This window comes from Diabrotica virgifera, chromosome 3 (assembly GCF_917563875.1).
Source record: "Diabrotica virgifera virgifera chromosome 3, PGI_DIABVI_V3a".
Taxonomy (NCBI): Eukaryota; Metazoa; Arthropoda; class Insecta; order Coleoptera; family Chrysomelidae; genus Diabrotica; species Diabrotica virgifera.
The window spans coordinates 267669942-267690330 of record NC_065445.1 but is presented as its reverse complement, the minus strand read 5'-3'; the positions used below and the strand labels follow the sequence as shown (position 1 = coordinate 267690330).

Sequence of the window (20389 nt, the reverse complement as noted above, 5' to 3'; positions counted from 1 at the left end):
ATAAAGAATGCTTGGTAACATCGTGCAGAAAAACAACAAACCAGATCAAACCGTTAAGATGGTTTTGAAATTATTATCGTGTGGAATTTCTATTTAATTTACTATATTTCAATGTAATAAACCATAATTTTAATTTAAAATACGTTAAATTTTTAAATACAATGTATTTTCAATTAAAAGTGTGATGCATTGCAATTAAATTTAATAAATATTATATACCAATCATTATTATCATCATTCTCTTTGCCTCTATCCCTATATGGGGTCGGCTTCTCTAAACTTCTATCTTGACTTGAGTAGAACGAATATCAATCCCCTTTACCGACATGTTCTGCTTTAAACCTCTTTGGTCTTCATCTCCTACCCTTTCCGGGAACATCCAAATCAGAAATTCTTCATATTGGGTGATTAAAGTCTCAAATTTGAATATGGCGGAACCATCTTAACCTATGCTCTCTCATTCTGGCATCAGTTGGTTGCCATCACTACACTTCCCCTAATTTACTCATTCTTAATTTAATCCTTTTTGTTACTCCACTCATCCATCTACGCATTCTCATTTCCACCACATGCATTCTTTGTTCCCCTTTCTTTTTAACTGCCCAATATTTGGTTTCGTACATAATAACTGATCTAATGGCAACTTTCAAGAATTTTCCTTCACTTTCACAGAATTGTTTCTGTTTTTCACTTGATCCATTCCACCTTAATTTTACTGTATGCAATTTCCATCTATTTTCCATTACTATATGTATAATACCGATCCCACTTAGTTAAAAATATTACTTTCCACAATCATTTCATCATCCAAAGATATCATTTTATTTGTAGCAACTCCATATTTAAATGAATATTCCAAATACTCTGTTTTTGTCTCAAAGTTTTAAAACTTTTTTATCAAGAGCTTGTCTCTACTCTTCAAGTTTTTGTTCTTTTCGTTCTAAATTCTTTTTAATATTTCCTGCTAACAATACATCATCAACATACAGTTACTAACAGAGACTGTTACTTGTGCTTCCCTGTTATCTGACCCTACTTCTTCTTCATGTACCATGTCCTTTTAGAACATTGTTTACTATCATAGCTCTCTTAATTTTATTCACTGCCACTCTAAATAGCATGCTTCTATTTCTATCAACACAATACCAATCTCGCAATTTCTTTAACCATGAGGTTCTTTTTCGTCCTGGGCTGCGTTTGCCTGCTATTTTCCCTGCATAATATTTTGTAGCAAGCTATATTTGGGACCTCTCATTACATCTCCGAAATACTCCAGCTACTCTGATCCTACACTAAAGATAATAAATACGAACTACACACAGAGCACTATTGCCATCCTACTGTGACATGAAATTTATCAGTCTCTCTCACACCAGTTCAAATATCTACTAGTTTTTACTCCCTGATACATGTCTCTCATTCTCACAATATTTATATATTCACCAGAAACTCCTTTCTGATTGAGCTTCAAGTTGAAGATATGGAAAAATACAGAAATAAAGAAACAGACGCTCATATGGTACTCACTGATCTTGAGAAAGCATATGATAGAGTTTCTCGACAGGTGCTGTGGTTGAAACCTTCAACCACAGCACCTGTCGAGAAACTCTATCATATGCTTTCTCAAGATCAGTGAGTACCATATGAGCGTCTGTTTCTTTATTTCTGTATTTTTCCATCACCTGCCTTATAATGAGATGAAAATGTATCTGTAGATCTGTTTGCATAAAAACAAACTGATTATCAGATATTTCGACTTCTTCAATTACTCTCTCCCATATTTCGATGTTTTGAAATGTTCCAAATCGTGGGTCAATATTCATAGATATCACATTTGACTTTAAATAAAGGTATTTCAGCATCTATATAGCGACTTAATTATACAGGGAAAGATACTGGGGAGAAGAAGCATAGGCCGACAATTGTATATCCTGGCTAGACAATTTGAGACAATGATGCAATTGTGACTCTGTTGAGTTGTTTAGAGCAGCAGTATCAAAGGTGAAGATAGCCATAATGATGGCCAACCTTCTTAAAGCAGACGGCACTTAAAGCAGGCGAATTAATCTGGTTATTGAAGAGGCAACTATTAAAGATCTTTGATTTTTAAGCTCATATACCTACTGTACGCCTTTCGAATTTTTGTCCTTTTTTTTTCATAAATTATGTAATGTTAATCAGTAAAGTACTAAACTTACTAAATACACATACTTTCTTGTAATGGAGTACATACATACATTCGTCCTGAATTGTATAAAACATCATAGACATAATTCACATTACCCTTTCGATAGATAAATTACTACTTATGTACGAGTACCTTATCAGCGAGTACTTTATCAATGTACATTTTAATTACGCCTACCAGGTACCTATCTTATCACGTTGCCTTTTTTTTCTAACAAAATGGCGCCAACGTACATTTTACTTTACTCGACTATTTAACAATGCTTTAACAAATATCAGCTAGTCATGGCCACAGCAAAAAGGAAAACAAGTCAATTAGTCAGACCTCAAAGCCGATACTTTACTTGGTGTAAAAAACTAGAAAAATATGTTCTTGGACAAAAGGTTCGATATTTTGAATATAATTGTTTAATAAACATAATGGGAACCACGTTGAGAATAGAGAAGATTACCTTAGAATTAGGAAAGAAACGAGGAAAGTGTTGAGACGGAAGAACAAGGAAATAAAACACTACAGTAAATGGCAATAAGGGAAATAATCCAGAATTCGTAGAAGACAGTGAAGAGAGTATTTCAAATACATACGTGTTTGATGAGCCAGCAACAACGCATACGAAAAAAAAACAGTAGGTACCACTGAAATACAGGCATGCAAGCCATATATGGTACTTGACCACAAAAAGAGAGATAAACATAGAGGAATATTATTAATTCATACAACCTACAAAGTGGACTGTCGAATATTCCACTGAGAAGATTAATTCCGTACGCAGAAGAAATTAATAATAGGTGATTACCAGTGTGGCTTATGACTGGGAAGGTCAAAAATAGACCAGATCTTTTAGATCGTTTAGATATATCTTCTCTTTGTTTTACCCTTTGTTCCACCACATGTTATTGCTGATATGCTGAATGAGACGATATTATTCACTAATCATCCAGCTGTGTAAGAAACGACCAAATAAATCAAAAACTACAACAAACTTAAACGATGAAACAAGGAAAATCATAAATCTCAAATTTATCTATAGACTAATTTATACATTATATAAGTTATTAACAAGACGTGTTTTATCGAGATATTACATTTCCTATTATCGGTATTCTTGTTAACTTTATCACAACGGTCTTAAGGTCAACGGTTCATGAAGGGTAGGCAGATTACGACTTATGTATTCAGGAGTTATCTGCAGCATAAGGTAGACCATATGGCTTTATGAAGAAACCTGATACTTATATGCCCATAAAAACTGGTGAAGATGGGTTATATTTTACAGTAATAAATTTTTCTTGACTGATTTAGGTCGCAGGGTGCTATGAAAATCGTGTGTGGACATTTAAATATTTTATAATCAGGGAAAAATTTGATACTTTACGTGATCTTGTTATTTTATTAGAGTAGGAACGTCAAAAATGCCACCTACAACGCCAAATATGATGATAAGTAAGTGGAGTGGGGTAAAACTGAATCAGAATTTATAAAGTTCTTTTTAAGCTGGTCATAAATATACAGTAACTAAAATAGAGGTCATAAATTAAATCACATATTCTAAGACCAAGAATACTTTAATTGAACCTAACTTACCTTAGTACAAATGTGCACATAAAAAAAGTTACAGCCCTTTGAAGTTACAAAATAAAAATCGATTTTTTCCAATATATCGAAAACTATTTGAGATTTCTTATTGAAGACGGACATGTGAAATTCTTACATAGGACTACAAAAAATGTAGTGAAATTTGTGAACCCCATAAAAATTTTATGGGAGTTTTGTTTCCTTAAACCCCCCCTCGCAAACGTTTTTGTACGTTCAAATTAAATTATCATTGTGGCACCATTAGTTAAACACACTGTTTTTAAAACATTTTGTCCCATTTTTGAAAAGCTAGTTTTTATCGAGATATTTTGAATATTTGTCACATCCACCACATATTTGTATACGGTTAAGTACGATTATAGAGACTTGGTAATAATATGAAAATTTATTTATAAATTACAGTTTGAGATATATTTTGACCCATATTTAAAAAGAAGCCACATCTCAATAAAAGATGCCTTATCGGAAAAATACTAAGAGGCAAAAAAGTTTTAAAAATACTGTGTTTAACTAATGATAACACAATAATAGTTTTAATCGAACTTACACAATCATTTGGGGGGTTTAAAGGCACAAAACCTCATAAAAATTTTTATGTAAACATATTAAAAAATAAGCTGCATCTCGATTAAAACTGGTTTATCAAAAAAATCCTAAGAGGCAGAAAAGGTTTAGAAACATTGTTTTTAACTAATGGTGCCACAATAATAATTTAATTAGAACGTACATAAAAGTTTGGGGGGTTTAAGGGAACAAAACCCCCATAAAATTTTTATGGGGTGCATAAATTTCACTATAATTTTTTTAAGATGTTTCTGCCATAAGAATGTCACTTGTCTATTTTCATTAAAAAATCTCTAATAGTTTTCGATATATCAGAAAAAAACGATTTTCATTTTGTAACTTCGAAGGGCTGTAACTTTTTTTGTGTGCATATTTGTACTAAAGTAAGTTAAGTTCAATTTAATTATTTTTGGTGCCAAAATGTGTGATTTTATTTATGACCTGTATTTTTGTTACACCCTGTATACACTTAACCAAACTTATATGGAATCATCTGATATTTCTTTATTATTTTAAGCGAATTAATGCTAAATTAAATTTTCTTCCATCGCATCTCTCAGGAGGCTAACTACAAGTTATATAACCAAATCAACATACCTGCGAGCTATTAAAGTTGGTTGGATGAAAATTGAAGGATTTTTTTACCAATCTTAATTCCTCCCCAGAACATGATCCTTCCTCTTTTACATTTATAAACAAATCTAGCAGTTTCCGTTCTTGCTTGTCTTCCTCGCCCTCTAAGTACACGAATTCGTTAATCATCTGGTTTTACACATTCTACTTTCGTTTGGAAATAGCACACTTTTCCAATTTCCAATGTTCTAGTTTTGGTGCTGAAGACACCAATTTAGGTGATCAATATTATGCTGTCTGGTTAACTCGGTATCCCGTAACTTTCTCCTGCTATATAGTCCTTGGGCATGGCAACTCTTCTTCTTATCGTTTTAACTAAAATACTTAAGGATTCTACATATTATCATACACTCATCGTTTCCGGCACGTAGTGCCGGAAATACAAAGATATGTCTGATACCATACGCTCCGGCCAGTATGAATTGTTCATATTTAAAACCATTAAAATAAGTCCATATTTGGACATCTTGGACATTAGTGCACCCTATGTAACGCATAGCTGAATCTTATGTTTGTGCGTCACAGTGTTGCCATGCCATTTCTTTCATAATTTCAATCAATGTTAAATGTACCTACAAGAATAATAGAATAAGAACGTTTACGTACTTCTCCGTCATTATACTAGGTAGAATGACAAATGAGGTGTCAAATGAAAGCTTATAATCCAAGGATAGTACTTAAGGTGAGAAATTAGACCTAGATTGTCTGCTCCTCAAAAAATAAGCGTTATATAGGGGATTTCTAATGTCGACATTAAAAGTGGCACTATTTTTTTTCTATAAAACATTTTGATCTAAAACTTACCAGAAATCTTCTCTGTACTCTTTACTTTCAAATAAACGTGATTAAGTAGCTAAATTTTAAACTTCATCATACAACTTTTGCGATTAAACTTTGCAATGCACAAATCCGCACCTTTTTCTTTGAAAAATTCATAACCTTTATCATGATAAGAATAAAAACTTGAAACAGGTACCTTTGTCTTCAGAAATGTTAGAGCTATATACTGTAAAAATTTCAGAAAAAAAAATATTAAAATGGAACAGAGTTGTAGCGAGGTAAACGCAAAAAACGTGATTTCATTTTTTTTTATTTTTAGGTTAAAATTGCGATTTTGACAATGTTCCCTCACATAAAATTCAAAATAAATCTCATTTTCGTTTTCAGCACCCTCGAAAATATAAAGTATGAATAAAATTAGCCATTCACCCCTCCGTGGTCAGTATCTCGAAAACTAAGCGCTTTTTTGAGGGTGTCCCGCTTGTGTATAATATCACAAAAAATTGTAACGTGATAGTATGAAAAAATAGAGGATACGGCAACGGTGTTACAAGTGATGGTCGGATCCAATGCCAAAATCTACACAGACATATTAGGGTGCACTAAATCCAAGATGTCCAAATATTTTTCGGAAACTAAACGCTACGTGCCTGAAACGGTGAGCGCATGATAATATGTAAAATCCTTCCTTTACACCTATAGCATAGCTTCGAAAAGCTGCAGGCTGCAGGTTTCAAATACATAGTGATTCCATAAGTTTGGTTGAGTATATTTTGAAGATTTTTTTCATTCATTAGATGCCACAAATTTACCCATTTATACAATCTACCAATAAAACCTTTTATAAAAGCCAGGTCAAGTCTGGAACTCTTCCTCTATTAGTAACAAACTATTTTTTGGCCATAAAAATCCACAAACCCCTAATAATCACCTACCCTAAGAATTTACAACTGCTTTTCTCAACATAATTGAGCAAACGACCTATCATAACTTAAAGTTTATAAAAGTTAAGAGAGTAAAGACCATAAATCATATTATCTCAAACGGTAAGTCAGAAGAAATGGGCATATAAATGCAGGTAAAGTTTATTAGTCAGTCTTATTTGTTTAGCAGGGCAGGATCGGAAAACTGATTTTTTTAAAATATTTCTGGTCCATAAAAATATTATAAAATAGGTGTAGAAAATTTGAACGAGTTAATCCTAAATCTAAAAAGGGGTAGTTTCCTAGGTTGGCTGTATACTATATAGTTAAAAAACTCTTAACATGAAGTAAAAACCACTACTATGTAATAGGTATATTTATTAAAGATTTTAAAAAATTCCAATGGATTGAATAAAATATGTCCAATTCAGAACGTTTTCAGACCTATCAGTCTATCATCAGTGAATTCAAACACTTGCTAAATAGCCCCAGAAAAAAACAATGGTTGAAATTATAATTCAATATATATTATGTTGAAGTAATATTGATCAGGCTAAACGCCGATGTTAAAAGATATAACCTCCGGGAAGATGGTGAGACTCTATCAAAGATAGATAGAAATATCATTCTTTTAACATCGGCGTTTAGCCTGATCAATATTACTTCAACATAATGTAGATTGAATTATAATTTCAACCATTGCTTGGTTCTGGGGCTATTTAGCAAGTACTTGAATTCACTGATGATGGACTGATAGGTCCGAAAACGTTCTGAATTGGACATATTTTATTCAATCCATTGGGATTTTTTAAAATCTTTAATAAATATACCTATTACATGTGGTTTTTACTACATGTTAGAGTTTTTTAATCCTTAATATGAGTTAGGGATAATTTATTTATTAAACTGGAATTTACAGAACCTTCTTCTTTTTTAAGTGCCATCTCCCAAACGTAGGTTTTATATGTTCTTTTACCTTTTGTTGTTGTTTATTATTATTATATACCTAGACTACTGCTTGATATCTTCCTATCACGTCCTATTTGTGCATCCAGGCTTCTCGTGTATATTTCTTTTCGAATATTACATCCCGAATATTACGGATTGTTCTCATTATTTCTCGTATTTCTTCCATTCAGATTAAGTGTCCATATTTCAATGTATCTTTAATTGTCATTTTGGTCTCAATGTTTCCTTTTATTTGGTATTTTGTTACTGTGTCTAATGTCAAGTGTGGTTATTCTGTAAGATCTTTAATTACTGTACGATTATTTCCCTAATCCTCAATATCTTTTATGATATACTCTTCATCTCGAAGTCTCAGCATTATAGAGTGCGACATTCTTAAAAATTGATGTTATAAATGTTTCTTCGCTTATATCTTTGTGCCGTCAATAATATTCTTTAGGTTGCCACTTTCTATTTCTCCATTATTTCCTTTTCCATTCGTTTCTTTTCTATTTATTAATGACTTGGGTTATTGTTCTAACATAATACTTTTTCATTTTCCCCTGTCTTTCAATCAGACTCATTGTTTATTGTTAGATGCATATTTTGTTTTGTTTAAGCCAGCTTTCAGCTGAGCATTACGATGATCTGGTCATTGAATATGTATAATTTATAAAAGCCAAAGAAAAAGCTTAGCATTTATAATTATATGACCTATATAGCCAATTCTGATTATTAAATTAAAAAATATTACAGTCAGACCACTATTAATCAAAATTTAATTGTTTTCTTTCCCAAATATCGCCCAAAATATTACGCCAAATATTGCCAAGTTTGACTTGTTCATGTCAAACAAAATCAACAAAAACAACCCAAAGACTAAAGCTACATTATAAAGCTCAAAGCTTTTTGACAACATTATAAGAGATTGCGATGAGATAAACTGAATAGATATACAAATCAGTTATATACACAAATAACTAATACCAAATTATAAAACGAAGAGAAGAAGAATTGTAGGACATCTCTTAAAAAGGTGAAGTAAAAGTTGACGGCAACAAATTTTTAATTACTCGAATGAAAAAAAGAACACTAGTTTATAATAAAGCACTATGAACTTTTATTGCCCAACTACATATTTATATTTTCAAAGATGAATAACATTTTTAAATACAAGGAAACTGAAAATTAGAAATAAAAAAAACAATATACCTATTATTCCTTTTTGGAAAACTCCTTAAGTATCACGTTAAATCTAGGACAAAAAAGATCTAAGCACAATATATAGAAATGAATAACATTTCGAAGAAAACAAATATTAAGATGAATTTTTTGAGCTTTATCGAATTTCTTTTGAGAAAATTATTGTCACAAAAAAGTAAAATTGGGAACAAGAATCCGATAGAATAAGAACCATCTGAAAAATCGTTTATCTGGTCGTCGAATTTGCTACCATACTAATAAATGTTTTAGAGTGCAGACGGTGGTGAAAAATGTTTTTTTACTGTAATAATTGAAAAACTGACAACAATCAATCATTATTTTCTAAAATCATTAATTGCGGTAGGTGTAAGGATTCTTAATTAACATAAAAATCGTTTAATTACCCATATTTCATTAGTAGTCGGTAACAGTAAACAATGTTCACGTCATTAAAATCAATAACGGTATTATCGTGTAACACTTGAGACAGACAGATACAACACTAACCAGAGAAAGCAAGATAGTTTTATAATTTTAAATATGCGAAGATTTTTCGTGGTCTAATATGTTGTATCAAAATGAATGAAAAATTATAGAAAGGACAATTATTAGGCTATGATTTAGTTTTTTCACTTCCTGATTTTTTTTATTGTTCAAAATGTTTTACTTCATTAGAAAATTAAATATAAAATATAAAATTCATTATAAAATAAAACAACACTTAGAAAAACAATTTGTGCTGTGAAAGTGATGGTACAGTGTCAGAAAAATTCGAAGTGAAAAAAGGGAGAATTCGTCAAGGAGACTCATTGTCCACTTTGTTATTCAATATAGCTCTGGAAAAAATTGTGAAGGAGAGTGGGATAAATATGCCCAAATCTTTTTCTACAAGGAAGACCAATGCCTGGCGTATGCTGCTGATATGATTCTCATTGCAAGATGTTGAGAAGAACTGGCTAGTATGACAAAAAGACCGTTTCGAGCTAATACTAAGATTGACACTACGAGGAAAAAAGGAAAAGGTTGGACGAATATGTATCCGGGTACACTTATCGATCAGACATCTAAGGAAGAAGCAGAAATCCAGTTAAGACTGACCAAGAGTAACGGATGTGCTGGAGCTATGAACAAAATAATGAAGGCTAAAGAGATATCGTGTGATACAAAGATAAAATAAAAACGATAATTAGACCCACAATGTTATACGGGGCCAAGATATGGACTATGAATAAAACCATACAGAATAGATTGGAGGCCTGGGAAAGAAAGATACTTTGCACAATATTTGGCGGCAAAGTAGTTTAAAGAGAATAAAGAAGACGAACGAACGAAGAAGCGTACCAAATGTATAATAACCCGCCGATATCAAAAATAGTGAGAAAATGCAGACTAGAATGGCTCGGTCATCTAGAAAGAATGCAGGAGGGCAGACAAGTCAAGAATATTCGTTGAAGAGTACCTGTGGGTAAAAAGAGAGGAAGACCAAGAAGGCAATGGAAGACGTCAGTGTCTTGGGAATCAGAGATTGGAAGCTGACAGCTGACAGCTAAGTACAGAAAACGGTGAAAATTATCCATCCAGCAATTGGCCTAGAAGGCCTATTAACGCCAACGGCGGATCCAGCAACCTTGCAAGGAGGGGGCAATGAAATAAAACATTTTTCGTCACTCGCGGACGCAGGATTCTTTTTCGGTATGGGCTGTTACTTTATTTTTCTTCATGTACCATGTCCTTTCAGAGCGTTGGTTACTATCATAGCTATCTTAATTTTATTCACTGCCACCCTAAATCAACCACGAAGTGCTTTTTCGTCCTGGACTGCGTTTGCCTTCCATTTTCACTTGCATAATATTTTGTAGCAACCTATATTTGAAACTTCTCATTATATGTCCAAAATACTTCACTTTTCTCTTCTTATGTCTTCTATAATCTCAGTAGTCTTGCTGAGACGTTGTAGTATTGTGGAGTTTCGAATCTTCTTCACCCAAGATACTTTTAAAATTCTTCTATAGAACCACATTTCGAAAGCCTCAAGGCGATTTAGGTAAGTAGATCGATTTTATTTACAGTCCAAGACTCGACACCATACAGTAAGACCGAGAACACGTACTTTTGGAGAAGGAATTCTGTTTTGTGTTTCATTCCGTTATTCAGTTGTGAACAAGACACAAAACTCACTATTTATTTTCAATAGTAATTATCTCTTTCTTAAAAAAGGCGACACCAGGCGAAGTCTCAAGGAGGGGGCAATTGACCCCATTGACCCCCCTTGGATCCGCGCCTGATTAACGCTATACATTATATACATACCTACACAAACTTTGTTCTGTGAGTATATTCCAAAACTTTTAATTTTTTGACTTTTTTTGAGCTGTACTGGTTTTGCACTACGGCCAATATTGAAGTGACCATCACAATATAGAAATGAATATTCTTCTATCAAATTAATTATAATATAAAGTAGCTTGAAAAATAAAACTGAGTATACAAAACGTAGTAAAACAAATTAAGTGTTGAAAATTTAGCGTTATTCAGAGTGCAGTGAACGTTGTGAATAGCTCACGTTGTGACAGCAAGAATAAAAATATCAATTTTTTTTTATTTAAAAAGCTCAATTTTGTTACCCGGCAAGTCCGGTCGCGCACGAAAATCTACAGTGGCGCCCGTTCGTCGGGTCTCAGCGGGTGGCAGACTGTCTTCAGAAATTAACCATACATTAACATAACACCTGAACTAGTTCGTGTCTTTGAAATGTTTACCTTAAGCAAACCGATGGTAGAGGCCGCTTTCGACTATCGGTGTAGCTTTGCGATGGTATCTTCCGATGTTGTGAACCTTTGTACGCATCCCGAACGAGCGGTTTTAGTCAATTATGGAGCTGGCGCCTAAATTCCAATGGTGTGTGTCTCACAAAAGGATTCAATTTAAAACAAAGAACTAATGGAAATATGTTCAAAAGACTAAAGTGAAAATGAGAGGATTGGTTTCAGTCATAATTAAAAGAAATTCAATTAAATTTATTATAAGTGATAAATTACATTTTGACAATGTTTGAATAACCACCCAAAAAGGCTTTTGGATATATTGAATTCTTAAATACTATTTAATCAGTATTTACTCAATGTTTTTTGAGTCGTTTATACTGAACATTTTGACAGCATTTTTGTAAATTTTATACAGGACGAAGATGAAATCGGACGATTTTACCTAGATTTGGAGGCTTATATGTATCTTTCCAAACCACCATCTCTCATAATATAATTATGTGCCTAAAATTATTGGTCTTTTGTTTACTCTTTTGGGCGTCTAGCAAATCTAATAGATGTAGATAATCCCTACTGAAAACAAGGGTGGATGACACAATAAATACTGAGACTCATGAAAGATAAAATGATAAAGAAAATTGAAAAGTCAATGATAAAGATAAAAACGAATACAAGAGGATCTTTGGAAATGGCTTATCAAACTATATCAATCTCTAGGTCTTTGTGAATGTTACTATTCCTTATGTACCACGGACATCTATATTTCTTAGTACCTTGTTCTAAAAGCGTTTAATGAGCTGAATGTTACTTTTGCTGACACAGTTACTTAGTAGTATTGGATATATCATAACTAAGAAGAGGCTTATCTGATTATATAGGAAAGTGGACAACTGGTAGTCACGTCCAAGAGTCATGTAGATTAGACTGTTTTGCCTATTTTACACTGCTTTCTTGTAGTTACTTCCAACTGATATAATTTCAGTATCATTGGCGAATAAAGCAATAGTATCGCTATTTAGTTTAGGTATATCTTTTATATATAAAAGGTACATAATTGGCCTAAGAATGCTTACTTGTGGGACACTAGGCCTTATTTTTCTAAGATCAGAATATGCTATGTTTCTAGTAGTAAGAAATATTGCTCTGGGAGATAACGGCGCAGAGTTTATGTATTGATCTTTTGTGCTACATTTTGTCAAAAGCTCGTACCATGTACAGGAAAATAATGGAGCGACTTTTTTCTTTCTAGTGCCATTTCTATGATGTTGGTAATCCTGTGCACTTGAGCAATAGTAGAATGGCTTTCTTTAAATCCAAATTGATAAGATGGAATTCGATTTCTTTCTTAGATTATTTGTTTAAGACTTTTCAGTAGCAACTTTTCATAAAGTTTTGATATTACAGGAAGTAGGGATTAAGGTCTAAAACTATCCTCTAGGTGAGGATATTTCGTGTGTTATAGTTTTCAGGTTTGAGCATCATCATCACTGACACCATACGTTTTTATACTCCTCGGACGTTTACTAAAGGTTTATACGCCCTTTATTCTCTGTCATAAAATCTGTGCTATCATGTATTTTTAAATCTAGTATAACTGTTATTATGCTTTACAGACTCAGACTACAAAGTGATTAAATATTTAAAAATGAACACCAATAGCAGCATACTTATAAATTTAAAAAATACCAAGTAGCATAATTGAATTATTGATATCCGTATAATCTGTATCATATAGTGCATTTTTCGAAAAGTATATGATTAACTCAATCCACAATCCTTTATGCAGAAACTTTAATTGTGTAATTTTTCCAATTACAAATTTCTATTAAGGGAAAATGCGCAAAATGTCGCCTTTCAAAATTTTTAATGTGTTTTAAATGTATTCATTTTTTTCAAATCCTGAGAAAACTAATAAATATTTAAAAAAATTTAAACGTCGAATGAAAGATTACGTTATTACCGAGGGATGGAAGTCCCTTAGAATAAACAAAAAGATTCTTTTAAATAATATATTTGAAATTAAATATCACACTCAATATTCATTTTTATTTTCACCCATGTAACTTATTAAAATAAACATTATAGAAGTTTTCAGGGACTTTCGGCCCTTAGTAATAATGTAATCTTTCATTCTGCGTTTAAATTTTTCAAAAATATTTATTAGTTCTCTCAGGATTCAAAAAAATGAATACATTTAAAACACATTGAACCTGCTTGCTGTTCAATGTGTTTTAGAGCTGTGTTTAGAGCTGTTTGAACAGCAAGCAGGTTTTAGAAATGGAAGATTTAGCGTAGCCCACATATTTACCCTAACACAACTTAATGAAATGAAAGTTGCAAGAAGCCAGGAAATACATCTTTTATTTGTGGATCTCACAAAAGCATATGGCACGATCCTGTGAGAAAGCTGTGGCAGTCTCTTGAACGATCTTCCTTAAATAGCACGATCATCACCGCAGTCAAACAATTATACAATAAAGCAGCATTAAAAATAAAACTAAACAACACCTTATCAGAAGAATTTTCAGTAACAAAAGCATTACGACAAGGATGCTGCCTCTCTCCAATACTATTTAAGATCTATTTAAATGAAGCACTAAAACACTGGAGAAGATCTTGTTCAGGGATGGGAATTCAACTTGCCGACGATTCAACATTATATACGCTACCTACATGTTGCAGATGTCCAAGTCGTAGTAGCAGCGGATAAGAAAGATTTAGAATTCATGACTAGACGTTTACTTCAAACATATGCAGAGTGGGGCCTTTCTGTAAATAGAAACAAAACTCAATACTTGCATCGGGAATGAAGTACTCTGGAGAAGATTGGCTAGAAAATCAAGCCTTGAAAGAATACAAAATGACTAAGCCAGAAATATAAGGGCAAGGAAAGTCAAGTCAACTATTATAGACGAAATTCAAAAGAAACAACTCATCTGGTATGGTCATGTAGAACGAATGGACGACGGCAGCCTCCCAAAACAAATTTTAAAATGGACGCCAAGGGAAAGAAGGAAGAGAAGAAGGCCAAAACAATCCTGGCTAGATGGCATTCAGAAGGCAATGTCGGAAAGGAATCTTCACCCTGGCGAATGGAAGGACAGACGAAGCTTGAAACTTGAAACTAGGAACCAGAAGGCGAAGAACGCTATAAGTAACCGGGATAATAATAAAATAAAACACATTGAAAATTTTTACAGGCGACATTTTGCGCCTTTCCCCTTAATACAGTATATTCCACTGGTATTGTGGTGGATCAATATAAACACCGAGTGTCTGCATAGAAAAAACTCAATTTAACGCCAAGGCATATAATTTCGTTAGTAAATCAAATATGATAAACTCATCGTGATTATAGACGTCTGTTATGTATGGATATGAATATTATGTAAATTATCCGACGTTTACGCACGATATTGGGAGGTAAGTTGATTTTAACTTTTATTTAATGATGGAAGAAATTTTTCTTCTCCAGACGATGAAGATGTATCGTGGTACATTGTGGTATTATCTGAAATCAGTGGTTAAGTATATGTATTTCTGGCTAAAAGTCGTGACAAACTCCTCAAAAAGTTTTTAATAACGGTTTTATAGTACATAGTTAAGAACTTTGGTATTTTAGGAGACTAATGTTGGGAGAACCAATTAATCATTCAACAATGTTTGTTTTACGTAATTTATTACAAAAATAAAAAAGAGAGTGTGTACTTTCTACGCACGTAAGAAGTTATACTTTTATTTTTATGATTTTAAGGAAACAAATATATTTTGAACATTTTAATTGTATTTTTATTTAAATATTAAACTAATTTTAATACTTAAAATAATACCAAAAATTAGAAATACCGTTAATACGTCATTTTTTATGAACTGGAGCGTCCCCGCAATTGCTTTTCTCGTGAGGAATCGTATAAATTCTAAAGAATGTCATTTGGAATGCCATGTAAAATTGAATGGAATGTATTTGGAATACCCAATCAGAGCAAACGTTTAATGTATCTGCGCGTAGCGCTAACAATTTTTGATGAATTCGCGCACATTTACATTTACCCCCACTCGCGCCTAAAGAAGTATAACTTCAAAAATAACTATATCCTCCTATAAGGGTATACACCTCATAACCTTAATAAGAAAAGCGCAGAATAGAAATGAATTTACAGAAGTCCTCGCCAACTTCCATTAGAGACAGCGCCGAGAGAAGAAGAATGTAGAGTTTAATAATTTCATCATCTTCTTCTTGGCAATTGTTGCGTATTGTTGCTTAGGAGTACTATGTCATCGGCAAATCTTAGATGACTTAAAAATCTGCATCAATTTTAATTTCGCGTTGTTCCCAATTTAACTTCTTGAACACATCTAATGCAAGAGTAAATAATTTTCGAGAGATAGTGTTCTGTCTAACTCCTCTCTCCGTTCTTATTTGCTTGTTCTTAGACCTTCTGATACATTTGATATCAGAATAAATTCATACCGTTTTGAAATCCATGCAGAAGATTGTGAAATAAAGCCAAATAATAGTCTTAGAGCTAAAGCCGAAAAATCATCGTCATAAGTAATATAGAGTTTGGCATGTGAAATGTGTCTATTGTATATTGATAATTATGACCCCTTTCAGGCTGACACCTCAGTGGACACAGGAAGCAGCAATAAGGGATGAAAGGGGAAAGTCTTTAAAGATTTTCACCTCGTATTTTGTTAAATCTCTATCGATTTGCATGAAAATTAGTGACTAGTTAGAGCATACCCCAAGAAATAAAAATGATTTGGTGCTAACTTGCACTTTTACCCTGGGGGTGGATACCACCCCTTCTCGGGGGTGAAATCTATTTTATTGAAAATAACCCCACAAATGGATAAAGGGACAAATTATAAATAAAATTTGTTATATCATGTTATTAAAATAAATCAATACTTTTTGAGCTATTAAAGATCAAAGATTTGTCTGTTTAAGTTAAGAGCACATGCGTGAAATTACGGATGATAAAAAGAGCATATTAATTAATTGAATGTTACTAAAATATTATTTTTATATTATTTCGATATTATAAATTTAAGTGTATTCGAATATGTCAAATGTACCCATTAATGGACACCCCCAGTTTCTGGACATATTCAGTTTATATTAATAGAAAAAATTCAATTAAATATCGAAATAATATAAAAATAATATTTTACTAACATACAATTAATTAATATGTTCTTTTTATCATCCGTAACTTTACGCATATTATGCTCTTAAATAAACAAATCTTTGATCTTCAATAACTCAAAAAGTATTGACTTATTTTAATAACATGATATAACAAATTTTACTTAAAATTTGTCCCTCTCTCGATTTGTGGGGTTATTTTTAATAAAATTGTTTTCACCCGCGGGAAGGGGTGGTATTGTTGGCACCAAATTAGTTTTATTTCTTGAGGTATGCTCTAACTATTCACCAATTTTCATGCAAATCGATGGAGGTTTAAGAAAATACGAGGTGAAAACTTTTAATGACTGCACTAGCTTTCCCCTTTCATCCCTTATTGTTACTTCCTGTATCCACTGAGGTGTCAGCCTGAAAGGGGTCATAATTGTCAGTATACAATGGACACATTTCACAGGAAAAACTCCATATCACTTATGACGATGATTTTTCGGCTCTAGCTCTCCATCTATAATAAGACAGAAAACAAAACGAAAGCAGTTCATCCTCGAAGCAAGCAATCTTATACTATTCACGGAAACCAACGAAAATATATAATTATTTTGTTTTATTACCAACCCCTGTTAATAATCAATTCAAACGTTAATGAGATCCTAGCAATTACCATCTTTTTCCAATTATTCCTAATATTACAAAACAGTCAACCAATTTTATAGAGTCCATTAATTTTCTTTATCTAAACATTCAGGTTTTAATTAAAAATTAGCATAAAAGTACAATGTGGTCAACGCTAATAGTTTTCGAAAAAAACAATAAAATCTTTGTTGTTTGAAAAACAGAAATAATAAATTATGAGAACAGGTAGTTCCGAGCTAGTCTAGAGGGCTGGAAATGTGTGTATTTCACGGTTTTATGCGGGTTCTGATACAGAGGGTTTCAGAATTATTAATGGGTTTTAAAAACGATTCAATATGGTTTTTAAACAATGTATTATTATATGTAAACATCGCTTCTACAGGTATGAAGATTGATAGATGACACATGCTTTTCAAGTTAGAGAAATATAAATTGCATTATAAATAGGTTTTTAACAACCTAGAAAACTATAAGTGTATGCAATAAATAACGAAGACACCTTAGTAAACTTAAAAGATTAATTTTTTGAACATGTTCAAAAATAAATAGTTAAAATAAGTTAATCGCCGGAAATATTATTAATGGTATAGTAGTTAACAGTAGTCGAACCCGCTTATTGGAATAGCCGTCGTGCCAAGAAAAAGTATTCCTATAACAGGGATATTCTAATACCCGATCATATAAGCGTCGTAAAAACGTTTTGGGACCTCAAATTTCTATTGCTTAAACAGGGATATTCCTTTAACCGGTATTCTAATAAGCAGGTTCGACTGTAGTAGGAAGAAAAATTGGGGATAAAATAGTAGCAAAATACGGAGAAGATACCACGAACAATAATGTTGAAAGATTCATAGATTTATGCAACTAGAATAAACTCAAAATCTGAAATGGTACTTCCCTCATAAACGGATACAAGTGGACTCAAGAAACAAGGAACATAAAATCAGTAGGTACTCGAGTACATTGTAACAAAACAAAAAAAAAAACAAATGAGAGTACAAGATGTATAGTCCAAAGAAACGCAGCATGCGGTATCACTATTTTTTATTACGTTCAAAAATACACGCATTTTGCATTCGATTCGTGAAAGCGCCAGGAAACTTTGTTAACCGAAGCCATGATATAATATTGAAAAACTGCATACAAAAAATGCATTCTTAAAGTGCATCTCAAACAGACAATAAAAAAAATTCAAAACTCATCAATTATCGGCGGAAATGACTTCAATTTTGTTACTCGGGGAGGTTTTGGGGGCGCTGAAAACGAATACGATGTCAAAAGTGGTCTCCGGAGTACCTGTTGTCAAGGGTACATACTGTTTAGCTCGTCATTAAAATTCATTAAAAAATTAGTCAAAAATCATTACTCGGGGGGTTTTTGGGGCCGCTAACGACGAATATGACATCGGAAGTGATTTTCGGAGTACTTGGTGCCCAGGGTACCTACTGTTTAGCTATCTCGTGGAGTTTTCGGCAAAAAAAATATTAAAAAATTAGTCAAAAATAGTTACCCGTGGATTTTAAATAATTACCCCCGAGTTTTCGGCAAATTCATTAAAAAATTAGTCAAACATCATTAGTTACGAGATAAACAGTAGGTACCCTGGGCACCATGTAGACCGGAGATCGCTACAAAAATGTCATATTCGTCGTCAGAGACCCCAAAAACCCCTAAGTAATGAATTTTAACTAATTTTTTAATGAATTTGCCAAAAACTCCACAAAACGAGGTAAACAGTAGGTACCCTGGGTACCAAGTACACCGTAGAGTACTTCCGATGTCATATTCGTCGTCAGCGACCCAAATAACTCCGAGTCATGATTTTTGGCTAATTTTTTAATGAATTTGCCGAAAACTCCATAAGAAGTAGGTACCCTGGGCACCAGGTATTCCGGAGATCGCTTCCGATGTCATATTCGTCGTTACAACCCCAAAAACACCCGAGTAATTATTTTTGACTAATTTTTTAATAATTTTTTTGCCAAAAACTCCACAAGACGAGGTAAACAGTAGGCACCCTCTGGGCCAGGTACTCCGGAAATTACTTCCGATGTCATATTCGTCGTTAGCGGCCTCAAAAACCCCCCGAGTAATGATTTTTGACTTATTTTTAATGAATTTGTCGAAAACTCCACAAGACGAGGTACACAGTAGTTACCCTGAGCACCAGGTACTCCAGAGATCACTTTTGACGTCATATTCGTTTTCAAGGACCCCAAGATAAACTTCTTTCCCAAGAACTTCGTTCTTTCCCAAGATAAAGTCAGACGGCTGATCAGTGGGTGTTGTCGTCGTGGCTTGTCATTTGTAAGAAAATAATTTTAAATGAAAATGATCACTGTATACAGCTGTAAGGTTTGGCCACTGAAAAGAATCACATTGGTAACACTGAGAGCAACTGAAATTGCAGAAGAGCGCCCGGAAGCTTCAGAAGAGAAAGGATTGACAACAAACGTATTAGCAGTGGCGTACTGAGCATGGTTCCGTGGAACCAGGGCCCGGGCCCCACAGGGGCCCGCTCTAGCGGCCTTTTTGCTTCCTTTGTTTCTATCTTGATATGGAAATTTTGAACCACACCAGTACACAGTACACACTAGGAAATCTAACTGCTTAATAAATTTTAATTTTTGTGTAGGTACTTATAAACAAAAACGAAGAATACCTACCAATATCAAAATAAAAAAATTTAAAAACAATATTTATTAAGAAACACAGGGACTGGATAAGTCTGGAACTGGATAAACTAACTAATTCTAAGCAACTTTTATTCTATAGAGTTCTTTCACTCACTCAATACTTTTCGTGTTATTTGCGAGTGAAAATGTTTATTTTTCAACAAAAAAACCACGTTGCAGGCGGTTTCTCGCAAATAACTCAAAAAGTAGATATTTTATCAAAAAAATATTATTAGCAAAAATATAGCTTATAAAAAAGTGAAAAAAATGAAGAAAAGTATAAAAAAGTGAAAAACATCTCTATAAATTTTTATATTTTCACTAATAAATAA

The 20389-nt window shown here is 32.9% G+C and overlaps 1 protein-coding gene across 4 annotated transcripts in view; it reads left to right on the top strand.

The window, feature by feature from the left end:
* The window catches only part of LOC114326375 (optomotor-blind protein), a 340276-nt gene that overhangs the window by 85067 nt on the left and 234820 nt on the right, over positions 1-20389 (top strand). The window lies entirely within an intron of this gene.